General features: G+C 38.1%; 1 protein-coding gene across 3 annotated transcripts in view; it reads right to left on the bottom strand.

The window, feature by feature from the left end:
• Positions 1–14560, bottom strand: part of Fgf13 (fibroblast growth factor 13) — a 490746-nt gene that overhangs the window by 334194 nt on the left and 141992 nt on the right. The window lies entirely within an intron of this gene.

The raw sequence follows: 14560 nt of genomic DNA, 5'->3' as shown, positions 1-14560 counted from the left end.
TTAGCCTTCCACACAAAACTGAGGTCAGAAAATCTCAATATTCCTCCATCCTGCACCCATCATCCTTTCTCATTGCCCAAAATGTAAGACCCTTTCTCACCTGTAGTCTCATTCTCATCCCCCCCTGTGCTGCTTCTCTATGCCTCCAGCTCCCACAGCTGCCCTTGTCTCTAAAGCTTTTCACTGTGTGATCTGGACCCTTAAGACTATGGTAGTTGGATTCACCTCTTTCCTGAACCTCAACAGAATGCTCCTCTAACTCAAGACTTTTATGACAAACTGGTTCTCCTCTGATGACATTGTTTTTCCATTAGGGTCCCAAGAGAAGACTAGTTATTCTTCCATCTACTTCTCATACCTCAGTATCATAATATTATTGGCAATCTGGTCCTGTTTTTACTAAGCCAACATAATGATCATTATTCCTGAATTTTTATGTAAAAATTACTGGTCTCTTAAAATGCTCATCTCAGCTATATACCTCCCTAAGCCTCCTAAAAACTCTCTCACATTCCTATTCAGGGTGATTTTAGAGCATAGTTAACTGTCTCCTGTAGTCTACCCTCATATCAGCCTCAGAGGGTCCTGTGGTTCATTGCCATCTGCATTTCCTCCCAGGCTACCAGTGAACACACTGCTCCTGTCTTCACTTTCTTCCCTACCTTGCCTGATCTGATGGTTACAAACACAAACTACTTGCCTCCAGGCCCCTCACCTTATTTCCCTCACTCTCCTGCCACAACCTCAAATCCCAAACCCAAGTCTAATCCCACAATCTACTTTTTCTGTTCTACAAAGCAAGGAAAGCATGCAAACCAGGAAGTTCAGCAACATCACAAGCTCATGATCTCATCTCAGCAACATCCCTTTATACTTTGGTCCATTCTCTATTCTTCTCTATGACTTTGTTAAGCCTTTAATACATTTCCCAAAACCTGTAGCTCAACCTTTGCCCCTTCCAACTTTAATATCTGGCTGGCTTCCCTGCTTAATTAAACAACTGAGACCTTCAGCTAAGCTAACATTTCCATAATACTCCTCCCATCACAGAATAAACATTTACAAATCATGACTGAGGATAAAGGAGTCCCTCCTCTAATTGAAGTTCACTCCTTCCCCTGTATCCCTGCTTGTTATATTACAAACACAGGCCTTCATTCCTGCCTGTTGTCTCTGGGACATCAGTCCTCAATTTCCTTTCAAAATCTCAAACCATTCTTTCCTTCTCCTGTCAAACTATAATTATCCTAAAGATCCATCACCCTTTTTTGGTACCAAAGATTGAACCCAGTGGTGTGTAATCACTGAGACACATCCCCGGCCCTTTTTTTATGTTTTATTTGAGGACAGGGTATTGCTAAGTTGCTGAGGCTAGCCTTGAACTTATGACCTTGTGATCCTCCTGCTTTAGCTTCCCAAGTCACTGGGACTACAAGCATGTACCACCATGCCAAGCCCTAGAGACTCTTTATGACCTTAAGTTTTTTAAAAAAATATCCTTTCTTTATGGATGTCTTGTCTTCCCTCTAGAAATCACATTCTTGTCTCTCACTAAACCTCTGAAAGGAACAGATTATTCTCCCTTCCTTCACTTCCTACTCACCCCTCATTCCTTATTTCTGCTTCTTGACCATTCAATTTAATATAAGGGGATCTTGGTAAGGTCAGTATTGACCTCCCAACTACAAAATCCTATACCTATTTTTAGTCTTTATTATTCTGAACCACTTTTATATGTCTGACCATGTTGAATACTTGATCCATCTTGAAATTTTCTCCTCCTTTGGCACCCATGACAATGTATATTCATGGCACTATCTGCATCTATCTAAATCACAACCACTCTTGTAATGCTTGCCACAGAATTCAGGACAAGTCTTGGAAGGTTTACGCTTAATGTGGATCATTATATTCAAATTCTCATTGCCCCAACTTCTCTGCCTTTATACCACTCCATCAGTGAAATATCCCTGCTAACATTTTTAATGCCTAAGTAATATTTTAGCAATAATAAGTAACTTTTTAAAAGATGATTCCCTTGTCATGTTTATGTCACATTATATGATATAATTTTATTTGTAAAAACATAAATATATTCTGCTTAAAATTAGAAGAGCCACAGCATGGAATACTAGAAAGAGCTTTCATTGAAATACTTAAAATATTAACATTCCTCACAATAATATGAGGATTAAATGAGATAAAAGTATCAGAATAACCAGACACTACCTGGTACAAAGTAAGTCACATAATAAATGTTTATTGAATCCAAATATAATGCCATTGAGTCTCCTTGGCCATTTAACAATTGGTCAACTGAAAAAAAAAATTAGCCCAGGCAAGTAAAGGAAATCCATCCCACAAATCTTCCGGTGTACTCAAATCAAGGTCAGAGGTCAGTATCCTCTAGCAGATGTACCAAAACATGCAAATGACACCATGCTAGTCTTAGTGGGAGGCCCAGTGGCTTTCTCCATGTTCCCCCTCACCATTGCTTCCAGCAGCACAATGGGAGCAGCAGCGTTAAAGAGATGGGAGAGCTGGAGCCTGTGCTTTCACAGCTGGCAGGCACAGGAGGCATGGGAAATATTTGCTGCTGCTCAAACCTGTGTGCAGTCAGCATTCTCCTCCCCCAACTGTAACCAGCACACCTTGGCACACCCCTTTATAATGTGGCCAAGTACCAGCATAAAGAAAACCAGTGGCAGATGGACTGGATCTTGATTTCTGCAAGCAGTCATTTTGGCATTATACAGCCAGTCTTTGAGTGCTTCTCCTCCCCAAGATTAATGAGGTCACCATGGGAGTTTGTGAATAGACACAGGAGGTGAAACTGCCACATTTCTTTAGCTCCTCTTTTTTGGCTGTCAAGTGAAATTACCCAGTATGGCTTTAGTAGTGCCCAAGGCAATCACGAATTTAGCACACATTACACATATCCATTGCATCTCTTCTACTGTGCCCCTTATTCAAAGTGGCATTTGATTGTTTGGGAAAATATTTGTTCTTATGTAAGCTTCCTTAGACCTTATAAAATGTACTGTCACTTGCAATCTAACTGGTACAGAAATGTTTACATAATGTGACACTGATCTTTTTGAATTTGGGAGTGGTATTGATGCATAACACTTTTCCATAATGGGATACAGCTTGTTTCTCCTATCTTCCTAAAAATATAAAAGGTTAGAAACTTACCTACAGGGTTAATAAACTTCATGATGTGGGACACTTTTAGGGCATGATACACATTATCTTTATTACTTTAAAAGTCTCACTTTTAAATATTTAAAACTTTCAAGCCATTTATCTACCTAAATATCATCTCATTCATACTTTGCAGCTACTGCATGAATTCCACTTACATCACAATGTATACGCTGATGCTGACATTTAAAACATGCAACACCAGTAAACATCTGTGCTTCATTGATTCCAAACACAGGCTTATTTGAAATCAAGTTTTCATTCAATACCAATAGGCCATAAGTGCAAATATACCTTTAAATATGCTAAAATAAAAGGCCAAGGGCCAGTTGTACCCTTTTTTTAATGTCACTCTAAATGAAGAAGCATAAAAATGCAGAAAGAAAAAGAACAAAAAGACAATCCTGGACTAATGGATGAGAAATTCTGGAACCAACATACATCTGTTCTCCCAGGATAGCCACTTCTTCTCAAATTTTTGAACACAATATCATAAGTGTCACTACGCAGTATGTACAGATACTTATTTTTGGCAAACCAACTGTTCTACATGCTTTCAAAAGAACAGACAATACCAAAAGATCTAAGACAAACAGTATCACATAGAACCTGTCTACCCAGTGATCACTATCAATACTTAAGCTCAAGTCCCTCCAATTTTATTTGTCTAAGAGAAAGTGAGATATCACACGTACACACACACACACACACACACACACACACACACCCCTCCACACAAATATACCATGGCTACAAAGCTAAACCACAATGCATGTCAAATTCTTTTCATCAGTATTACATTATAAGTGTTTTCTAATGTCACTAAGTATCTTCATAAACATAATTTTAGAATTAGCGTAAAACTCTGTCCATATGGAAGTATCAAGTTAAAAATGGGTTTTCAAAAAAGGTTCAAAACTTTCATTTCAGATTATTATGTGTTTGAGGGAAATTTGGGGTTTGGAGCTCTTACAGCAGTTGCACACTACATTAATTCATAGTTCTTAAGGCTAACTGGGCTAACCAAAAAGATTCTTACTTGTATCTCTCCTGCACTTGTTTTTGGCCAGAGGCCTATAAAGGTTTGCCTGGGCTCAATGTCCAATGATGCTTTATTCATATGCTATCTATTCAGAAAGATAACAAATATGGCACTTGGCTGATCAGACATTGTATTCCATGTGGTCTCTTGTATTTAAGTTTCCTTGATATTGTGGAATTAAGGTAGTCAGACTTCTTACCTGGTACCTACCTTCCACTAGAAGGTTGATTCCAAGAGACTGAGACTGAAGTTGCAAGACATATTATAACCTAGCCTAGGAAATCATGAAATGTCAATTCCAGCACATTCTTTTCTATTCTAAGGCTCTCTAGATTCAAAGGAAAGGCTTAAATACAAGAGACATAGCTCACCAAAGGCATCCACTTCAAATATCCAGTTTTTGGAGCAATACTTGGTTGACTTATATAGAAGTCTGAACCAAATCACTCAACAAACTCCAAGATTACTCTGTCTACTATATATGTGTATTTCCTTAGATTAATTGGCTCTACATGCAACTTGTCAGAAGTTTTGGTCAAAATCTCTTCATTTTCCTAAGGGACATGCAGAGCCACTTTATAATAAAGATGTAAAATATCTTCAAAGAAGCTAAATATATTTGAGACATTTTTTTAAAGCTGACCTTTCAGGAGAAAAGCAAACATTGCTCAAGATTCTATCCATAAAACCTGTTTGAAGGTAAATCCAAAGCAGGAAGACAACAGTTCCTGTATTATTCTAAACTATAGCAGCAAGGATAAGCCAACAGGGAATCTCAGAATTACAAAGAACCCAAGAGAGCTTCTAATTCAATTTTCTACACAAGATAAGAATTCTTTAAGCAACAAATTTTAGGGAAGTAACACTTTTACCAAATATACCAACCCCTACACCATGCTAAATGATTCAAATAATATCTCAGTAATTCCTCACAACAGCCTTATGAAGTCATTACAAGGTAGATGATATCATTACTTCCATTATACAGATAAGGAAACTGAGGCTCAGATAACTTGTAATTTTCCTGAGGATACATATATAGCAGCAGTAGAATCTAAAGCCCATCTGGTGTACATCAAATGCAATGACTTTTTCAACTTTGCTACCCTGTCTCCTGGCCAGTCAATACCTGTACACGTGAAGTATCAAGTATTGATTCCCTCAAGGAATAGTTCATTCCAATATTGGGAAGGTCCATGGTTAGAACAAACGCTTTCCTAATGACTTGCCCCAACAATTTATGTGATCACTCAATAATCTTTTCCTGCAGGGATTTTTACCCTCAGCATGGCATGGCTGGGGTTTAGTGGCACCATAATTCCTTAATGTGTAAATTGTGTTGTTTGCAGTTGTAATTCATGGCAGTGGGGGCTTCAATTTTGATCAGGCTCTCAAAAAAAGGCAACTCCAAAAAGAACACAGTTATGCCCAATGGGAGCTGACAAGGTGTCTATTCATGAAGACAGCAAAGATGGACCATGATCTTCATGAGCTTACATTCTACGTGAGCAGAGAGAAAGTGCACCTATGCAACCACAGCAGGTACAAAATAATATAATTAACACTGAGCAGGTCCCTACTACTCTATGGATATGTAACAGGGCTGAACAGATGCTTTCCCCAATAAACTGCTTTGGCCATAGAACTTTTTCTCCAAACAAAATCACATGCTGTTGTCAAATTTGGGATAAAATGGAAATTATTTGGTGGAAGCAACAATAGGTTCAGTATTTCTTGGGCACAAATTCACACATCTTCTGAATTCCTCCTTATGGAATCCTTGAGACTCCTCCAGAATATTACTCTAGGGCTCTATGAAGTACAGTTTGAAAACCAGCAATATAAATATTATGATTGTCACTGAGAACCCATTTTTTCCTCTACTTCCCTGTAGTGCTATGCCTCTACATTGTTCATAGCTACCAAATAAACATATAATTTCTTATTAGCTAGGGTACATAGAGAAATTATTTAGAACTGAGAATGAATGAACACAAGACACTCCAAGAAGAAAAGGGAAGAACCCTCGGACCTATAGACAAAGGAGGACTTGGCTTAGACATTGGAATGCATGGGTCGGAAGGCAGGTATCAGCCAAGTCACTGTAGCCTAAAGAGTTTGATGTGTCAGTAGAAACAAGAGGAGGCTCATGTATGTGCTTTGCAGCCCACTGCTTCCTGCTCAACTGGGGTCTGAATGGCTGAGAAACCATGACAACTGAGATGGATGGATGTTTCTTTACTCAGTTCGCTATCACCTTCCTGCTGCAAGCTAATAACCTTGCAGTCTGAAGAGGCAGATGGCAAACATTTCAAAGGCACTAAGGAGGGCTTTCTATTCTTTGAATTTCCTGGTGCCAAGAAAGACTCAGGTTTGTCAGCTCTTCTTTCCTGATCTGGTGAAATAATTATAAGACCAGGATCAGGATATCTGATTATAGTAAAAAAAGAAATGGCTGATATTCTGGGGCTAATTTGGAGAGATTCATGGGCCTTCTTTTTCCCCTCAGCTCTGTGGGGAAACTCCCAGACTACATTTGGATTATATCAAAGCAGAGCAAAATTGGAGTTTCTCTGGCAGCTATTGCTTTATTAAACAAATCAATTTTATTTGCAAAGGTAAGACACATTTGATACTTTCTTCTTTCCACCTCTGATTTACAAAAGGATGTAAATAAGTAATGTTAACAATAACAATAAAATGACTACATTCAGTCACAGACTTGGAAAAAGAGAAAAGACCAAAAGTGCATTCTTATTCATACTGTCAAGGGACTCTCCTTTAACAATAACCTACTTAGGTGAAAGAGAATTTTCACCAGATGATCATGAGACTTAGATTACCCTGACCCATTCTAGAAATGACAAATCAAGTCTCAGAGTCATCTACTTGCCCAAAGTAATACTTGCCCAAAGTAATACTTTCAGAAACTAAAAAGATGAGAAAATTTGACTCCAAATTTAAAACTATTTCTAATATCCACATTCTTTCTTACAGGGAGAGAATTATAATGTCACTAGAAGATTTAAAAAAGCCATGTGAATACACAAGGTATTTCATGAAACCCAACTCTGTGAATCTAACCCCAAATGTCATCTTTCAGCCCCCTTCCCTTCCTGACCAAATGACTGCAGCATGGGACAAAAGTCCAAAAGCTCCTTTGAATTGTTGGAATAAGCAATAGTATCAGTCAAGCTACAACCCAATAAGTTCTTTTCTTGCATAGACAAGTGTTAAATGTGAAAATGAATGATGAAATGATTTCTCTCTATTGCTACAATCTTATTGTGATCTTGAACACATCTGAAGAGAAACACATTACTACAGCAAAATATTGCCCAGCAACACAGTGCATATGCTGCCTAAGCAGTATTCCTTCTCTCACTGAATGATTATGTCTGCCCTACTCCCAAAATGACTTCTATCAGCATTATAAACTTTTGCCAAGTGCCTTTCAAACATGGAAAACATACACTTTATAATCAAAACAGAAAAATCCATTTATTGAATACTTACTCTGTCCCAGGCACTATGCTAAGAGTTGGAAATATAATGAAAAAGTATAGCCAGTGTCCCAGAGCCTATAGTCTAGCAGGAGAGACAGATATTCACCAAGTAATCACCACTTGGTGGGACAAATTGCCCAATAGTAAAAGTTACCTACAATAGGGAAACAAGTCTGAAAACTCAGGGAGAAGTTCCAGCAGAAAGTGACATCTAAGATGAAGCATGGGAAGAATGTGGGGGAGTAAGCTAGTTAAATGGGGAAGAAGGGAGAGAATGTGGACCAAACAGAGGAAACGGAATGTATAATGACATAAAGGCAGGAAAGAGCATGTTCTAGAAACAGGAAGAAGTACATTATGTCTAGAGTTGTATGAGGGGGCTGAGGGGAGTGAACAGGTAATAACAAGCCTATTCTTGGAGGACTTCATAGACCATGGTGTCTATACTCAGTGGGAAGACACTAAAGCAAAAGGCTTGCTCCTCCATGATTCATAGGTGGCAGGAGTATATTCCAAGTATCTTAAATATTGGACTTTTAATTCTTACACACTTGCTTTGTTAACTTTTTCTACTCCTATTTATATTACCCAGAGAAAAGCCCTCTGAGGAGAAATTATTACTCTGGAAAAAAATTGATGTTTTTGTCATGTTAGAGGATTGGAATTAGGAATTATATTCTAAATTTTCCTTTTAAAAAGCAGTGTTAATAGCTGGGCACAGGGTGCACACCTGTAATCCCAGCAGCTTGGGAGGCTGAGGAAGGAGGATCATGAGTTCAAAGCCGGCCTCAGCAATGGCAAGGCACTAAGCAACTCCGTGAGACCCTGTCTGTAAATAAAATACAAAATAGGGCTGGGGATGTGGTTCAGTGGTCTAAAATAGTGCTAATAATAGTTGTTCTTTTTGATTAAAAAAATGAAAGCACTATGGAAATGTTTCATGATAACATCACAAAGAACAATTTTTTATCATTTTTACAGGACAATTGATCAGCATTGTGCCATCTGCAGTATCAAATTGGTGGAAATATCCCATAGCAGTGACTAGACCCATTATAAACTCTGTATGGCAATGGTCTTCCTATCCTCTTTCCACTCATCAATTCATCTTTTACTTCATTTCAAAGATCATTTCAAGCTGCTCCAAATAAATACATAATGAAAATATGATTTAAATTTTTTTAAAAAAATTTTTAGGCAGCAAACAAGGAAGGGTAGATTAAAATATGTCACTAAGATCAAGGCGACAAGAGAATGGCATTCAGACATGCACACTTGAAGTCCTATACAGCTCTAAGAAAATGTCCCAAAACTGATTTTGAGCTTTCCAGTAGCCAAAGCACAGAGAGCCTGGTCAGTTCCAATAGTAATCTTAAACTATGATCATTCATTAGAATCAATGGAAGGTGGAAGGAGGATTTTTAGAAAAAAAAATATCCTCATTGTAGAAACAACAAATTCCTGAGAATAGGGCCAAGTACTATTATTTCTAATATGCAGTTATAGGGGTTTTTTTTGGTTGGCCTCACTACTGAATACCAAAACTTCTAATGCCCATAAATTTAAAAACACCTTATAGCTAGGCATCGTGATGCACATCTGTAATCCCAGTAATTCAGAAGACTGAGGCATGAGGATTGCAAGTTTAAGGGTAGACTGGGCAACTCAGCAAAACCCTATCTCAAAATAAAATATAAAAAGGATGGGGATGTAGCTCAGTGGTAATGTCCCTCTGGGTTCAATCTCTGGTACCAAAACAACAAGAACAATAATAAAAATCTTTTTGCTCAAGAAAAACACAGTTCTTCCTGGCAATGAAGATTGAGAGAACTTCCTTCCCCCCTAGCATTCTTCTAAAGGTATGGCATGGGATATGCTGGGCAATGGTCCCAATACCATTTATACAAAAAAAAAAAAAAAAAAAAACCACAATGGCAGTCTCTGAAAAAGAGTTTCTAGAAAGTGTTCCATCAGAAGTAGGCTTAGGTGGGGCTGAGGCACATTTCAGGGACACAGGTCTGTGTTGTGTTCATTTCATCAGAAAAGAACATTTTTTTTTAGAGGAACAGATAGAAAAAAAATAGAGTTACTTCACCTACCAACCCCCAAAAGAGAAGCCCTTTGAAACTCAAGTACATTTCTCAACAGCCAGGCAAAGAAACAGCTCAATGTGCAATCATTCCAGATGATATATTTAAGGCATTAGAGATATGAAACATCCTTAGTTTACCAAGGGACCAGTAAGTAAACCTTAAAAGTCATTTTTATGTCAAGCAAATGCTTAAGGATCACAGAGAAAGCCACTAGTGATCTATGGAATAATAGCACACCTGACCTATGAAATAGGGGATGATTTGAGAATTCTATTGATTTTGACCTTTGCCAATGCAACAGAAATACCCCTTCGTCACAAATGTGTTTAAGCCTCATGGGTTATGAAGCTCCAATTTTTATAATCCACTTTCAAAATACAAAAACAGCCCAGATGCTGTCATATGCATGGCATTCTGCTGTTTCTCAAAGCCATCCTCTGCTTGGAAGCTTGAAAGCCAGGCCTCTTGGGGTCTCCAAAAAGTCTGCTATGTCCCATTCTCCTTTCTGTGAGGTTTGATTAACCATCACCACAGGGATTGTAATTCTTATCATCTACAGAGGCAATATACAGCACATCGACCATTATTTTAAATCATTTTAGCCTCAGAATCATTTTATTATTTTAATGAAATCTCACCTAGAAGTTAAATATTTTAAAAGCAAAGAGCCTCTATGGTTGAAGGAACACATAATTTCACACATATACATCTCTCAAGAAGAAATCCTGGCATGGTGGCAAACGCCTGTAATGTCAGCAGCTCAGGAGGCTAAGGAAGGAGGATCACAAAGTTCAAAGCCAGCCTCAGCAACTTAGCAAGGCCCTAAGCAATTCAGTGAGGCCCTGTCTCTAAATAAAATATAAAAAAGTGCTGGGGATGTGGCTCAGTGGCTAAGTGGCCCTAGGTTCAATCCTCAGTACCCTCCTCCCCCCAAAAAATCCCCTGCCTGGCAGCAAGCCCAAGTTTAAGTAAGGATTTATGCCCTGACTAAAGGTGAGCTCAAATCACACAGCAGAATGTGTTAGGCCCAATAGAGACAGCTCTACTATCATCTCTGGATAGGTTTGCCACTTCAGACATCACCACCTACTTACCCCATAACTCCCTGAAATTTGGCTTTCTTTTGCTACTTCTCTACAGTACAAAGTGTAGCACTGAAGGAAAAGAACACTGAAATTGGAATCAAGAGCACTTGGTTGCATCTCTAGGTTACTCTAACTACAAGCAAGAGTTTTCAAATCTCTGACCCCCCCCTTTCCCTCTATATAATGAATAGAACAATTCCTTCCTCACCAACTACCTTAGTTTACCTGTGAATATTAGAATAATGTTCATGAATCTGCTTTGTAAACTAAAATCAATTAATAAATAGAAAGCTACATTGTCAGTTTCCTATTGCTCCTGTTGAAACTTACTACAAATTTTGTGCCTGAACAGTACATAAATTTATTATCTTACAGTTGTGAAAGTGAAAAGTCTAAACTGGGCCACAATCAAGGTATCAGCAGGGTTGTGATCCTTCTGGAAGCTCTAGGAGAGAATCCATTTCTTGCTTTGTTTACCTTCTAGAGGCTACTCACATTCCATGGCTCATGCCCCTATCTTGGTGACTTGTGCATCTATGATCATGTCACCTTTAACTCTCCTGCCTCCCCCTACAGAAACCCCTGTAATTATATTGGGCCCACCCAGATGTTCCAGAAAATCTCCCCATCTTAAATTCTTAATTGCTTCTGCAAATGTGTTTTACCATATAAAGTAACACATTCACAGTTCCAGGATTAGGACACGGACATCTTCTGGGGAAATGGCATTCACTTACCACAGTTATATAATAGATACTGTGCTGTTTTCAATTTGTCTATGTGGTTGTACACTTCACCCCTCCCCATGTGCTCTATGTTCCAGAAGGATAATTTCTATAGAGTACATCAACCCAGCTCTCTTCTGCTCTAGCCTCCAGTAGAATTTGGCCAATAGGAAGGTATTGGCAAGAGAGCAAAAAACAAGGTATATGTTCCCCCACCAAATTCCTTAGTGTTGAGCTTTAAATTGGTAATAGTTGTGTTTGTCTACCAAAGGCCATTGCAGTCAGCAGGACGTCTCAATGTAGCTGCTGCCCTCTTGGGCTCTGTTATTGCTTCCTCCCCTACCTTCACCAGGACCAGGGGTAATAATAATTCACTGCACTTGCTTATCCTGGAATGTTTCCTTGTTGGTTTCATTTAAATATTAACTCTAAATCCTGTCTAGAGATTTGTAAATAATACGTCTATTAAATTATCCTCTAATTAACCTCCACCACTTGCATGGATCACTCATTTTCCGATGGGACCTTAAACTTATAAAAATATAGAAAATATTTTTAAAAGCTTACCATGGAATCCTTATTGCCTGCTCCTACTCCCTTGACCTCTGTATATTATTTGAAAATGTAAATATCTTTTCCTCATTTTTCTAAATAAAGGATAAGTATATTCTTGTAAAATAATTAGAACATCTGTAAATTTCCCTTTATAGAAACAAAACCAATATTGAGTGAAGGTGAGTAACTTGTTGAAGGTTAATCATTAAGTTTGGATCAGTAATTAGAAACCATGCATCCCTTTACTCTCTAACTCTCACTAATAATAGCTAATGTTTAGTGAGTACTTAGTTTATGGTAGGCTTGTACAAAGTGCTGTATAGGCATTCTTTCTTTTTAGTGCTCATGACAACATGTTGGTAATTATTATCCTTATGTCAAGAAACTAAGCCTCAGAGATGTGAAATGGCTTTCCAGGGATCACACAGCTAGGAAGCAGTGAAAGTGAGATTTAAGTTCAGTAGAGTCTGACTCCAAATCCCTTTCCTTTGCATCATGAAATGCTAAAGACCTTAGAACAGTGTCAGACACACTAAAGCCTAGAATAAGGTGAGGCTTTCCTTAAAAAAGAATGTGTTTCATATTTTCCAAAAAGGATGAAATAGGAACTGCTAGGCTTGTTCTTGGGAACAAGAGCATGCTGTAACCAGAAGAAAGAGAAAGGCAGAGATTTTCAAATCCTATTTTGCTTCTCTGTTCTCCAAACAAGGTAATGAGTTGAAGATTAAGAGAATAATGGGGTGGGGTGGACAAGTTAGGCAAGGAGACTAGAAACAAACCTGTGGCTGTCCTAAGGATTTCTCCTTTCTCCTCATTTCTCCTTACTCCAGGAAGGTAAGGAAATTATTCTGTTCACCCTAGATCCCTAAAACAGCAACTGTCTAATAGTAGGCATTCAATTGGTATTTTATCAAAGAAGTTAGTCTCCTGGAACATTTAGATGACATCCTAGGCAAAAAAAAAAAAAAAAAAAAAACCAACTCACCAACTAGATTACTGAGTGACCCTATATAAGTTGAGAAAAGGAGGTGAACCATATCAGAAACCAAAAATTAGCAAACAATTTCCAAAAATGTTGAATATTTACATTTCTTAACAAGCTGAATGAGCTCAGTAGGATACTATGAGAGTGAATTCTTTAACAGGTTGGTCTGGAAGAACTTACCTATGAGGAGCCTCAGTGCTTACCAATATTTTCTGTTACATTAATTGAACATTTCATTTGTACAGGGAACGTATGAGACATTTCAAGGGATTTCTCTCTTTTAATCTTCATAATAGCCCTATAAGGCAAGTACTATGATTATTCTCTTTTCATAGTTAAGAAAAATGAGACACAGGGAAGTTAAGCTGCTTGCCCCAGTCTGACTCCAGAGCCTAGCCATATTACAGCCCCATCTCATCACTGGAGTGTTCAAATGTGCTGAAGATGATGGAGATAATCTCCAGTCATACAAGCCAATTAAGAAACACAAAATAAGGACTTCAATTTCATTAAAACATTACTTGTGTGTGGGGGAGGGGAGCTTTGAGAACATGGAAGTGAGACACATTGCAGCTAGAAATAGAATATATGTTAGATTGGCTATATCAAGAAATTTAAAAACCCAAATCCTTGGAAGGGTAGGGGAAGATCAAGAGTTGCCTAAGAAAACAGAAGCTCAGGCACATTTCAGTTAACCAATATAATGTGCATGCTAACATAATAAAGGTTGTTGTTTTTCAACTTTTCCTATTAGGTACAATAGACTTGTCAGATCCCTTTTCTATTACAACATTTAAATCAATGGGATAGCACTCTTGAGAGGATTAAGTAGGATTATAACATGTATACAAAAACCATTGGTGGGGGAATGGGAATGTGGCTCAGAGGTAGAAAGCTGGCCTAGTGTGCAGGAGGCCCTGGGCTCAAGCCCCAGCACCACTTGCCACTGTCAAAAAAAAAAAAAGCACTGATGCTTATGGAGTCACATGGCTCGACTTAATCACTGTACAAATATCAGCGGATATTATACAAACTAAGAGGGCCAAAATATCACTAAGGGATATGATCTAATGTGATCATCATCATACATGCAGTCCATCAATGATCAAAACATCAACTACAATATATTATCTATATATGGATACATAGATGGATGCCTCCCCCCCAACATTGAAAATTATATTCTAGATAGATTTCATTTTTAATCATTTGCCGCACACATTCATTCATTTAACTGATGACTGAGTATTCAGTGCATATTCAGCACTCTGCTTGGTCACATCAGTTGCTTTGATAAACCTCAGTTTGTGTCCTAATTGAACCATATTTCCTAGCTATATTCAGATAATTTGAATGGGTATTTTC

Source organism: Ictidomys tridecemlineatus, chromosome X (genome assembly GCF_052094955.1).
Source record: "Ictidomys tridecemlineatus isolate mIctTri1 chromosome X, mIctTri1.hap1, whole genome shotgun sequence".
Lineage (NCBI taxonomy): Eukaryota > Metazoa > Chordata > Mammalia > Rodentia > Sciuridae > Ictidomys > Ictidomys tridecemlineatus.
This window is presented reverse-complemented; position numbering and strand designations above follow the sequence as displayed.